Source organism: Narcine bancroftii, chromosome 12 (assembly GCF_036971445.1).
Source record: "Narcine bancroftii isolate sNarBan1 chromosome 12, sNarBan1.hap1, whole genome shotgun sequence".
Lineage (NCBI taxonomy): Eukaryota > Metazoa > Chordata > Chondrichthyes > Torpediniformes > Narcinidae > Narcine > Narcine bancroftii.
Window position 1 is genome coordinate 11,682,993 of NC_091480.1, and position 13,278 is coordinate 11,696,270.

Below are 13,278 nucleotides of genomic sequence, written 5' to 3' on the forward strand. Positions count from 1 at the left end.
AGATGAGAAAAAATACACAAAAATAAACTCTGATCTTAATGGCTAACAGACTAAGCGAGAGTGCTTAAATGGCCGACTACTATATTAATTTCTTATGTTCTTGCATTCCTTTCTCTGTGGCTTAATTCCTTGGAGTAATTTTTCTGAGAGCAGGAGGGGTGGAACTTCCAATCAATTCAATTCTAGTTGCTCTTGGTTTACATGTGTTTTCCTCTTCATCCTGTCTCTCAGGAAAGGGGGTAGAATCCAATTGAGTGGGGTTTGCGGTGGCTGATGAGCAGGAGGTGCATGATGGGACCGGTTGTGGGTTTATGCAAGAGGCACAACTCTCTTTCCATTGTTTTCACTCGGCCTCTGCACGCTCTCGCCAGAGACTCGAGGTGCTCCTAGTCTGAGAATCATAAAATTCTACAGCACGGAAACCATCCATTTGACAACCATCAGTTTGACACCCCTCCCGCTCTCCCCATGTCTATGTTGCCTGTTCTACCTATTTACACAACTCCATTTGCTCGCATTAGGTCTGTAGTCACCTGTGCCTTGGTGATTCCAGTCCGTTTCCGGATGCTTCTTAAATGTTGTGAAAACATCGGTCTCCACCATCAGGCAACGCATCCCAGTCATGAGTCATCCTCTATGTGGGAAAAAAAAGTTTTCCTTCAGATCCCTTTGAAACATTCTCTATCTCACCTTCAGTCTATGACTTCTTGCCCTAGACACTCCTAGCATGCAAAAAAGACTTATCTATCCCCAAAATTTTACATCTGTTTATCAGATCACCCCTCAGCCTCCACCACTCCAGGGAAAATAATTCCAGCATATCCAGTGTCCAATTCAATTGTAATGCTGCAATGACCTTGAGAACCTCCTCCATATTCTCTCTGGTTCAATCCTTCCAAAAGTGTGGCAACCATAAATGCCCACAATACTCCAGGTGTGGCATAACTAATGTTTTATAAAGTTGTAACATGGTGTCCCAGGTTTTATATTTTTTGCTATATCCAATGAGTCAAGCATCCTGTATACCATCTTCATCACCTTATCCACCTGTGCTGCCATTTCAGTGATCTTTGGACTTGTACCCCATGGTCCCTCTGTTCATCCATGCTCCTTGTGGACCGACCATTTACTTTGTACATCCTACCCTTGTTTGCCTTCACCAAATGTATCCCCTTGCATTTGTAAGCATGAAGTTCCATTTGACATTGCTCCGTACAACTTCCCAAACGATGTGTAGCATATTGTCACCATAAATGACCTTCCTCTCTATCCATACCACCAATTTTCCTGATTGCTCCTTCTCTGCTTTGAATAGTCACAGACCAGGTGGTCAGTTACATTTTTTTTACATTTAGTTATTTTTTAAAGGAACCTCTGAGAACATGGATTATTGTGGTTAGTGCAATGCTGTTACAGCACCAGTGGCTCGGGTTCAAATCTTGCACTGTCTCTAAGGAGTTTGTCCATTCTCCCTGTATTTGTATGGGTTTCCTCTGGGTTCTCTGGTTTCCTCCCACCCTTCAAAACAGATGGGGGGGGGGTTATAAGCCAATTGGGGTATTTGGGCGACACAGGCTGGCACCACCTGTTAACATGCAATCCGTCTTTTTAAAAAAATCTCCCCTCTCCTGGAAATCTCTTAATTTGATGAGCATGGTTGTCTATTTCAGGAGTCCAGTGTCAAACATGGGGATGTGACTCACCTATCAGAGGAGACAGAGTCGTAATTATGATTGTCAAACAAAATCAAAGATTATCTATTTTTGTAACAAATAGAGAGGTTCAACATTATAGGGTAGGCGGATCTGAGTTCTACGATCTGTAGACGTGATAGCCAAAAACAACATGCACATACGTTGGCAATGTGGTTTTACTTGATAACTTGATATTGAGTTTGAAGTAGCTCTGGAGGTCTTTGAGTCATCTGGTGGCAACCTTTATTTTACCGCATCAATCTCACACCTACCTTCCATGTGTTATAGTCAAGTATTTCTGGCCTGATATCATGCAAATAAAATTAAACTGTTCTTCAGAGATCTCTTTCTTATCTCAAAAGTATTGCCAACTGAACAGGAATGGCTATGAAAATGTCACTTCATTCTCAGATTTTAGATTTATTGTCAGAGTAAATACATGACATCACATACAACCCCGTAATTTGTTTTCCTGCAGGCTGGGCAGAATTACCACTAATTGGTAGTGAGAAAAAAACTACACAGTGTAAACATGTAAACAAATAAAAGAACTGTAAACAGATAATGAATGTAAACAAACTGTAATACAGAGAGAACAAAAAGAAAATCAATAAAGTGCACAAGAGCCCTTAAACAAGTTCCTGATTGAGTTTGTCGTTGAGGATTCTGATGGTGGAGGGGTAGCAGCTGTTCCTGAACCTGATGGTACGAGCCTTGTGGCATCTAGACTTCTTTCCTGATGGCAGCAATTAGAACTGAGCATGTACTGGGTGGTGTGGGTCTTTCATGGTTGCCGCTGACCTCCGACGGCAATGTTCCCTGAAGATGTACTCAGAAGTGTGGAGGGTTTTACCTGTGATGTCCTGGGCTGTGTGCTTTATGCTCAGGGATATTGATGTTTCCATTCAGCCAAGTTTTCAATCTTCCTCCTGTATGTTGACGCATCCCCTTCCTTTATCTAACCCATTACTATCTTATTGGTGGCAAATTTGTATATGGTGTATTTGTCGTACCGAGCCACACAGTCATCAGGGTGAAGTGAGTAGAGCAGATGGCTAAGAACACAGCCCTGTGGTGCTCTGATACTGATGGAGAAGAATTCAGATCGAGTTGTCCTCCTAACTTTGGTGGTTCACACATTAAAATGTCCGAAAACAGAATTTCCATAATGTTTCTAATCAAGAACTTGAATAATTTTTGAAGCTTCTGTCTAGTATTTTCAGAATATAATTATCGAAGATTTTATTAACAGGTTAATTAAGGCCTCAATTTTATTCTGAAATATGCTCAATTTAACTCACTTTAATGGAAAAATCGTGACGAGAGCTGATATTTTTGATGCTCTTCATGCCAGTGTATTCGATCTGCAGTGGTCTACTTTTGTGAAGGAATCACAATTCTTATGATACCTTTGAAAGCTTTTATCAAGCTGATCATAGCACATTTATCTATCTATCTATCTATCCATCCCTTCATTTCCTTCCTCCTTTCGCCAAGAAATAGGCAAGGACTTTTTTTTAACCCATTAATTAATCAGATCTAGCCTATTCCATAAGTAAATTACTCCTTCAGTCAGCTAGGCTAATCGGTAGACTCAAGTGTCAGTATTCTCCTAGCCAGAATGATGGTTGGATAATACCTTTGTCAATCAAGCTTGGTGTTTGCATTGCTGCAAAAGTGACAGATTAATTTAAATAAATGATTTATATTATCCACTCAGGTCCTTTTTCATTGCAAAATAAACTTGGGATTCTCGTGCTGTTGCTGGGATTGTTCATCACCATGAGCATCCGACAATGCTGCTGCTTCACAGGTTGTGTGATCTTTTATCATCCAGATCTCGGTGCTGTCCATGTGGAGTTTGCACGCTCTCCTTGTGACCCTGTGGATTTCCCTGAAGGACTCTGGTTACCTCCCAACTGGATGGTCAATTAACCTGCAGTGTGAGTGAGTAGCAATAAAATCAGCGGGGAGCTGATAGGCAAGTGAGAGCCAAGAGGCTGCAAGGAAACAGGTGTAGAATAAAACTGAGTAATGAGTTTATTGTCATACATTGTACAATCTGTCTCACTGCTCACACTAACCATCCAAAACTCTCATATGTACAAACCAATATTTATGTATGGATAAAATACTTGTCCTGCATATGTATTGTTTGTCTGTGTGTTATGTCTAGTTGTATGTCTGCATATTTTGCACCGAGGACTGGAGAACGCTGTTTCACTGGGTTGTACTTGTGCAATCAGATGAAAATAAACTTGATGTGAATGTAGAGTAATACCCCTGTTATCCGGAATTCAAGCAACTGGCCAAAAAAAAAGTGAAGAAAATAAAAGAAATAATCAGAATGAATGAGAATAAATAAGAATTTTAATAAAAGATTAAAATTGTTGTAGATGGGAACAAATATTCAGTCAGCGGAGTGCCTTGGTCTAGCTTTGCTCGTTGAAGCTGTTGGAATAAAAGTTGTGTTTGAATAAAATAGCCTCACCCAGGATGAAGAGCTGGCCGTTGACTCTCTTAAAGTGTCTCCTTATCTCTGCTTAGTAAGAGTCTTTATTAGATTATTATAAAGTATATTAGTAAGACTTTATCTGTAAACTTGGGTGAGGGGGTCAATTATGATGGGGCACGGTTAATATAGTGGTTAGTGCAATGCTGTTACAGTATCAGTGACCGGGGTACAAATTTAAATAAATTTAAATTTTGTAAATTACAGGAATTATCTAATTAAAGTGAACTTTATATAATTAAGGGCTACAATACAGATTTTTTTCCCCCCCAAATTACTTTACATTTTGCACTGTCTTTTAAACTGTTTATTCTTAATGCTGGTGCATTAGTTAGGCATTGAAAGAGTGAGTCTCAAGCCACCGGAAAACTTGCCTGTCCAGCATTTACCAATCCCATAGGTGCCGGATGCTGGAGGTTTTACTCTATGTATGCATCAAGATTCATAATTGCTGCAGCTGAACAGGTAACCTGTATAAAATCAATCTCCCCAGCAGCTGTACTCTGTGAGGAGTTTGAGAAGATTCAGTATGTCACTGTAGACTCTTGGAAATCTACCGGAGTACCTTGGAAAGCATTCTAGCTGGATGAATTACTGTCTGATATGGAGGTGCCAATGCAATGGACAAGAAAATACCCTGAAGGTTGTTAACTCAGCCTTCAACATCACGGGAACCATTCCATTGAGGTGTCTTAATAAAGCAGCCTCTATCCTCAAAGACCCTCACCATCCTGGCCATGCCCTCTTCACTTTGCTACTATCAGGAAAAAGCATAAAGATGAGAGCACTCAGCGGCACAAGGACAGCTTCTTTCCCCGCTGCCATCAGATTCCTGAATGAACAACGAACCACAGACACTGCATGACTTTGGCTTTTTCTTGCACTATTTTTATTTATTTTATCAGATGGATCAGATAAATGTTTGCACTGTGACGCTGCTGCAAAGCAACAAATTTTGTGATGTGTCCATGACAATAAATTCTGATTCTGAAATTTGCAGATGACACATACAGTATGTTCTACGGTTGACAGTGAAGAAGATTACCAGGGTTTACGATGGGATATAGATCAAATGGCAAACTGGGCTGAGGAATGGCAGATGCAGTTCAACTTGGGGAAGACTGCATTTTGGTAAATCAAACTCTGTTAACAGCAGTGCCTTGGCTTGATTTACCAAAATGCAGTACCTCACCTTTTGGAGCAGAGGGAAGAAGGGGTGCAGGTACATAGCTCTTAAAGGTGGCACCACAAATGGAGAGAGTACTGTGAAGAGGATTTGGGATGCTCACCATCACTCGGGGCATTGAATACAAGTTTTGGGACATCCTATACAGGATGTTGATGCGGCCACGTGGAATGTTGTGCGCAGTTTTGGGTTTAAAGCACACTGAAATGATGGAGGAACTCGGCCGGTCATGCAGCATCCATGGGAGGTGAAGATCTATTACCGACATTTGGGCCTGAGCCCTTCTTTAAGGTATCAGCAAAAGGCAGGCAGGTGTTTGAATTAAAGATTGGGAGTTGGGGGAAGTCCAGACCAACACACACATGATGAGGAAAGGTAAGAATTGATTTTGGCTCTGTGAAAAGAGACAGAAAAGGCGAGAGAGAGAGAGATAAAAACATAGCCGGGGAAAGGTGACAAGAGCAAGGTGGGGGCGGGGGGGGGGAATGTTTAAGTGAAACTGGAGAAGTCAATGTTAATGCCATCCAGTTGGAGAGTGCCCAGTTGGAAAATGAGGTGTTGTTCAAATTTAAGGGTGGTTGCAGTCTGGCTTTGCTTGTGACCATGGCCAGGCATGTCAGCAAGGGAATGGGATGGTTAATTGAAATGTGGTGAAATGCATTTGCATAGATTTATGGACTGGCCAGTCCGAACCTACCTGACCTAGTCTAACCTGTCCCTTGACTCCTCCCTGGATTTCCCAATAAAGACTGGCATTTCTGGACTTGCCCTCTCTTGGTCCTGTACCTGGAACCTGGCCAAGTAGTGTATCGATAATGCTCAGGCTTTCGGCAATTAAAGCCATTTAATCACTCTATCATGTCAATGTGATTATTGTGTGTACCACAAGTGGCTACTGGGAGATCCATGTAATTGCGGCAGACCAAGCTAAGGTGCTCAACAAAGTGATTTCCCACTCTGTGTCTAGTCTCTCTGATGTAGATGCTCCACTACGAAATCCTTTCAAGAGATGCCTGCCTTCAAGGGTTGAAGTTTTGGTTGCCTAGTTATAGGAGGGTTAATATAGAGATGGTAAGAATGCAGAAAGGGTTTACTAAGTTGTTGCCAAGACTAGGGAAGCTGAGTTATCGTGAGATTGGAAAAGCCAGGCCTATTTCGTAAGAGCATAGGGAAGTTGAAATGGGATCTTATTAATGAATAGAGTTGGAGAATCTCAGATGAGAAGACAGTAATGTAAGGTGAGGGGGCTGAGATTAAGAAGGCATACGAGGAATCTGTTCTTCACTCAGAGGGTGATGGGCTAATGAAACAAGCTGCCAGACAAAGTGGGAAAGACACTATCTTTAAAGAAGGGTATGGGTCTAATGCAGGCACGTGGGACCTGTTTTTGTGTGGTATGTGTCCATGTGCCAGGGATTGTATTATTTTTCTCTCTGTGTCTGTGGTTTCTTGAGACTTAAGGAATTGATCTTGCCCACTCCACACCCCCCCCCCCCCCCTTTCCTCCCATGCCAGATTCACTCACCTTTAATTGAACCTTGGTGAGAGATTCTAAACCCCACTAGTTGACCCTGTTTCCTTCGTGACATGTTTGTACACTGCTGTGTTCCATGAGACCACTAACTCTCTTGACCCTTTGGGTAAAACTGGTGCCTGGTTGCACAGACTGGTGCCATGAGCAATTAAAGACAGAAATGTGCAAAATGCATGCAGTACCACTGACTTAAGAAATAAAGTAAAAATAAAAATGAAGATGTTGTCTTTGAAAGTAATTAATTGTGACAACTCCTCAAAATATCATTTACAGAAATGCTTGTGTGCACTGGATGCAGTATCGACTCTGATCACTAGAGGGCAGAAGCCTCCTAGTTTTTTATATGACCAGTCTAACATTTCTCTGCAGTACTTCATCTCTTGGAAAAAAATGTAGGCTGACATCAGATCAGAACAGTATTATCACAACAATTCTCTTGCAATAAGCAGCATGTGGCATTCTTTTGAGTCAGACTCACTTATCTTACGACTGTGCAGATTTTTGTATCTCACTTCACAGCCCAGCGAACAATGAAATTACAGAAAGGAATATTGTCTGTTAAATATCTTTCATCACTGATCTGATCAGTGGCTTCTTACTCGGACATTTTCAAAGTCACATTGAACTGCCGGCTTTAATCTACAGGGAGTTGCACGGCAAAAACTTCCTTTTGGCTGAAGTCTTGATTTGCCCTGATGAGATTTAGAGATCAAGGTCAGTTTAACATCGCCACATCCATCTTGGACCAGTGGTGAACTCAAGTTCTGCTTTAACCCATTCCATCGCAAAGATCTGCATTATGAGCCTTTCTGTTCAAATTGTTCAGGATATCAGGCTATTATTTAATAGTGACAAATTGCTGTTGTGCAGAGAGGCCTGGAATGTTGAGCATGAATTGCCAAAGGTTCATTTACAGGTGCAGCAGGTAATCAAGAAGGCAAGTGGGATGTTGGCCTTCAGTGCTTGAATTTAAGAGCTGCAACTCTACAGGGTACTGGGGAGACCGCACTTGGAGTACTGTGTGCAATTCTGGTTTCCATTTTTCCTAAAAGATAGACTGGTTTTGGACGTGGTGCATATTGATTCCAGAAACGAAGGGGGTTCCGTACGAGGGGAGATGGAATAGCCTGGGACACTGCAGTCATTGGCGGAATCACAGACGGCAATGAGTAAGCGTACAGCAGGGAGATGGATCAGCTGGTTGAGTGGTGTCACCATAACAACCTTGCACTCAACGGTAGCAAAACCAAGAAGCTGATTGTGGACTTCAATCAGAAGAAGAGGAACTAATCCTCATGGAGGGGTCAGCAGTGGAAAGGGTCAGGAACCTCAAATTCTTAGGTGTCAACATCTCTGAAGATCTGTCCTGGAGGCCTCCCGTATCAATGCAATCAAGAAGACTCACTAGCAGCTATACTTCATGAGGACTTTGAGGAGATTTGGTATGTCACCAAAGACTTGGAAATTTCTGCAGCTGTACCATGGAGAGCATTCTGACTGGTTGCATCACTGTCTGATACGAAGGTGCCATTGCCGGAATAGGAAAAGACTACAGAGAGATTTCAGCTTTTGATCATGTTTGGTACCGCTATCATGGACATCATATTTTCACTCCATTCAGGACATCTACAAGAGGTGCTGTTTTAAGAAAGCAACCTCTATCCTTAAGGACCCTCACCACCCAGGCCATGCCCTCTTCACACTCCTTCCATGAGGGAGGAGATACAAGATACCACCCAGGCCATGCCCTCTTCACACTCCTTCCATGAGGGAGGAGATACAAGAGCTTGAAGACAAACACCCAGTAGTACAAAAATAGCTTTTCCCCCTCCGCCATCAGATTTCTGAATGGACAATGAACCAGAGAGACCACCTCACTTTCTCTTTTTTTTGTACTAATTTATAGGATTATTTTCACCTGTGATACTGCTGCAAAATAACAAATTTATGAGCTGTTGATGACAATAAAATCTGATTCTGTCTATACTCATTGGAGTTGAGAAGGATGAATGGGGATCTTGTAGAGCAGCCGTTCTCAACAGGAGGCCCAAGGAGGTCATAGCACATTTAAGTAAAAGTGTTTTCTTTTCACCTCGCCTAACGTAAATATTATTTACATTTTTTTGCAGTCAGTAGGAGAGCAGTACAGAAAAAAAACACAAAACTTGACCATAAACTTAGAGTGGGGTGGGGGGGGGGGCGCAAAGCTGATAAAAGGTTGAGAATGGCTGTTATAGGGACATATAATACGATGAAAGGAATAGATCAGATACAAGCAGGGAGATTGTACCACTGGCAGGTGAGACTAGTACTAGGGGACCTAGCCTCAATATCCAGGGGAGTAGAGTTAAGACAGAGATAAGGAGATCTTCTCCCGGAGTGTAGTGAATCTGTAGAATTCTCTACCCAGTGGAGCAATGGACGCTGCCTCATTGAATGTATTTAAGACACAGATAGAGAGGGTTATAAAGGAGTTAATCATTATGGGGAATAGACTCGTAAGTGGAGCTGAGTCCATGACCAAGTTGAAGACCATATTGAAGGACAGATGGCCAACTCCCGCTCCGGCTTCTTGTGTTCTCAAAATATCAGTGAAAATAAGTAGGAATTGAGTGAGAAAAATCTGTTGTAACCGGAGGTATCAACATATTGCAGCCTGTTGCATAGTTTGTTTCGGAGCATAATTCTGGATGTGGTGGTGTAATTGTTAACTTACTGGTCAAGTATCCAGAGGTCATGAGTTCAAATCCTGCCTTGGCAGCTGGGGAGACTATATCCAAGTAATTAATTGCCTGGAATTCATAACATAATCTCAGTAATGGGCCTCATAAAACGTTCAGAATGTCATAATAGCCCATTTGGTTCATTTGTGTTCTTTACAGAAGGAATCATGGAATTCCCGATCTACCAATCTGGTTGTTTTTTAACTGCACTCTGATGTGGTTTAGCAAGCCATTCTCTTCTGGGACCATTTGGGGATGGGCATTTAATGTTGGGCTTGCCAGGAATATCTGCAACTGTCAACAAAAAAAATTATCAGGACAGTTGTGGTCAGTTGATCAGACAAGAGGTAAAGTGGAGTAAAACACGAAAGTCTGCAGATGCAGTGATTGAAGTAAAAATGCAATGCTGGAGAAACTCAGCAGGTCAAACAGTACACTTTATATAGCAAAGATCAAGATACATCACCAAGGTTTTGGGCTTGAACCCTTCATCAAGGTACGAGCAAGATGCAGGTAAGATGCCTAAATAAAATGGTGGGGTAGGGAGGGGCAGGGGGAGGCGAGCGGACCCACAGGCAAAAGATAAGATGTAGATGAGGAAGGAGGGGACAACAGAAAATGGGGAGGGAAGGGGTGGAGAGCTGGAGGAAGAGAGGGATAGGGAAGGGAGGGAGAATGGGGAGTGGTCCACCAGAAACCAGAGAAGTTGATGTTAATGCCATTCAACTAAAGTGGGTTTCCTGATTGCTGAAGCTTCCAAAGGAAACTGTTGGCCAGCCCCTGCCAGGCCCTTAACTCTTTTGAGGGTTCTATGTACACATAGAACTAGAGAGCACTACAGCACAGAAGTAGTTCCTTTGGCCCATTTAGTCTGTACCAAACATGATCAAAAGCTGAAGTCAAGGCCAAGTTCGAGGTCGTATCCCAGTCCACCCAAGCCTTTATTTTGTCTCTAGCCTTGCAATTGAATTTACTGGCAATGCAGTGACTTGTCAAGGAGATGCAATTCACATCTGGCTCTCTGTGTTTTGGCCAGGTAGGAATGGCTCACTAACCAGTGAATGCAGTCAGTGCAGTTGTGCACATGATTTATCTTGCTGTTGAGAGGTGGGTCTCTTGCCACAGAATACATGGCTTTATTTATAGGGCTGGCCTCATTAAGTTTCCAGTCAGTAGCACTCTTTATTTTGACATTGGGGCATTCAGTAATGATAATGTCATTGAATGTCAAGGGGAGGTGGTTGGACAGTCCTCTGTTGGATGTGGTAAATGCCTGCTAATGTTACTTGCTATTTGTCAGTCCACATTTGTACGTTGATATTCCTGCATACTATAGTGGACTTTTCCTTCTTGAAAAACAATGCATGGAATTGTATATTGTGTGATCACTAGTGATCATCCTCATGTCTGACCTGAAAGAAGGAAGTCATTAATAAATCAACAAAAGTTGATTTTTTACAGGAAACTTCTCCAGTAATATCCTGGGGGGTGGAATGTTTGATCAGAACCAGGGTTAATTGTCATGAACATGTATCATGAAATCTGTTTTGCAGCAGCAGGATTGTGCAGAACCAGGTGCAAAATTACTATAAATTACAATCCTGTAAATACAAGATTCAAAAAAAATTTTTTTTTTTTTTTTAAAAGGAGAAAAAGTGAGGTAGTTCATTGTCTGTTGAGAAATCTGATGATGGAGGGCTATGTGTCTTCAGGCTCCTTCCTGATGGCAGCAGTGAGAAGAAGGCATGGGCTGGGAGGTGAGGGTCATCACTGCTCGAAGCTATTTTCTTGAGGCACGGCATCTTAAAGATGTCCTGAATGGAGTGAGGACTGATGCTCATGAAAGTGCTGGCCAAGTTCACAACTCTCTGTAGCCTGTTCCTGTCCTATGCATTGGCACCTCCATACCAGGCATTGATTCAAAGCTCGAACGTTCTCTATGGTACACCTGTAGAAATTTGCAAAACTTGGGTGACATTTCAAACCTCCTATAGCTGCTGTTGTGTTGGCAACAAAAACATCTTCTTTTATGCAAGACATGGGTCCAGGTGGGAACCCTTGATTCCCCTGGGTTGCTTTGTCAAATGCAGTCTTGATGCAGTCTAACCTCTTCTACAAATAGTTTGTCTGATTGGACCAAGGGTGCAATGAGGTCTGAAACTAAATGTTCCTGGCAAAATATAAAATGGCATCAGTGAGCTGATTACACTAAACAAGGAAGATTTTGCTTCCTGAACACTGTTGGGTGTACTTTATAATGGGTTTTGTACTCCTGATCACGAAAATCACCTTAAAGGTTTCCTATTACGTACTGTTTTTGTTTTGGGATATAACCTATTTTTGTGATTTCCTGCCATATTTTAAGTCTACTTCAAACATACAAAACCACGATGCAAGATGTCATTGGAAGTTCATTTCTGCCTTCACACTTGGACATTTTCCCTGCTGATCTTGGTGCAGGCAGTGGTGAGCATGGTGAAAGGTTTCACCAGGACATTGAGACCATGAAAAGTGGTATCAGGGCAACTGGAATCCATCAATGTTGGCCGACTGTTATTGGACACCGACACGTAAAGCATCAGATGCTGAAAATCAGCGCAAAAGCTTTTAGGTTAATTGATGTAATCCCCAATGTGTCAGCATAAATCATGGAACGAAATATGCTAAATTCTATAAAAGTTAATTGAATGCTTCTCCAACTTCCGATGTGATATAACAAATCTAAAATTATCTTTGTGTTCATCTCGAAGTTGTCTATCATAACCTCCCTTTTTTTTCTAGGAAACAAACCTTTTGAAAAACATTGTTGTCCAGTGTTGTGAGTAATGAGTGCCACTCGATAGTGTTCTCAATGATATCTTCCAGTACTTTTCTAATGAGTGAAATGAGACTGATCCAGCAGTAATTAACAAGATTAGACCAGCTCTGTCCTTGTGACCAGGATATAACAGGTGAGTTTTGTGCTTTGGTGGATTGACTGTACTTGGAGTAGCCTGGTTGGAGGAACAGTTGGTTCCTGCCACGATGCTGTCTGAACGCAGGAAAATGGAAAGTCTTCACTGCCATTCCATGTGATCACAGCTGACCTCCTGTCCTCTTCTGTTCCAGTTCTCCAGAGCCCTTAAATTCCCCAGTCTTTCCAAATTGGATGTCTCCTCTTCAAATACCTCCAATGATCCACCTCCTGTCTCACTCCAGTGTAGATAATTCCAGAAATTTACTCATTTCTGCGAGAAGAAATTCCTACCTTAATTTTGAATGACCATTCCCTTACCTTGAAACCCTGTCCTCTTGTACTAGACTCTACCACTATGAAGACATCTCAGCATTTGCCCTGTCATACCCTCTTAAAAACTCACATGTTTTGATAAGGTCACCTTTCATTTTTCTAAACTCCAGATGACGTAGATCCAATTTTTTTTCCAGCTACTTGTGATGGAAGAATTCTCTCGTCCCTAGAACTAACCAAACAAAGTGAAACACGAAGGACTCTACCCTTCAAAATGTACTGGGGTTCTAGGTCAATTGGGTGTAAATTGGGCGGAATGCACTCATAGGCCAGAGGGCCTGTTACTTTATATCTAAATTAAATAAAAACTGTGCATAGAACCCCAGGTGTTCCTTTAGCA

General features: G+C 42.0%; 1 long non-coding RNA gene across 3 annotated transcripts in view; it reads left to right on the plus strand.

Moving 5' to 3' along the window:
* The first annotated feature begins 3,534 nt into the window (after positions 1–3,534).
* LOC138747690 (uncharacterized) overlaps positions 3,535–13,278 on the plus strand; it is a 178,471-nt gene continuing 168,727 nt past the window's right edge. For all 3 annotated transcript variants that reach the window (XR_011347618.1, XR_011347619.1, XR_011347617.1), the window contains exons 1-2: positions 3,535–3,641; positions 12,431–12,600. This is a non-coding gene — a long non-coding RNA (uncharacterized lncRNA). The remainder of the gene's footprint in view (positions 3,642–12,430; positions 12,601–13,278) is intronic.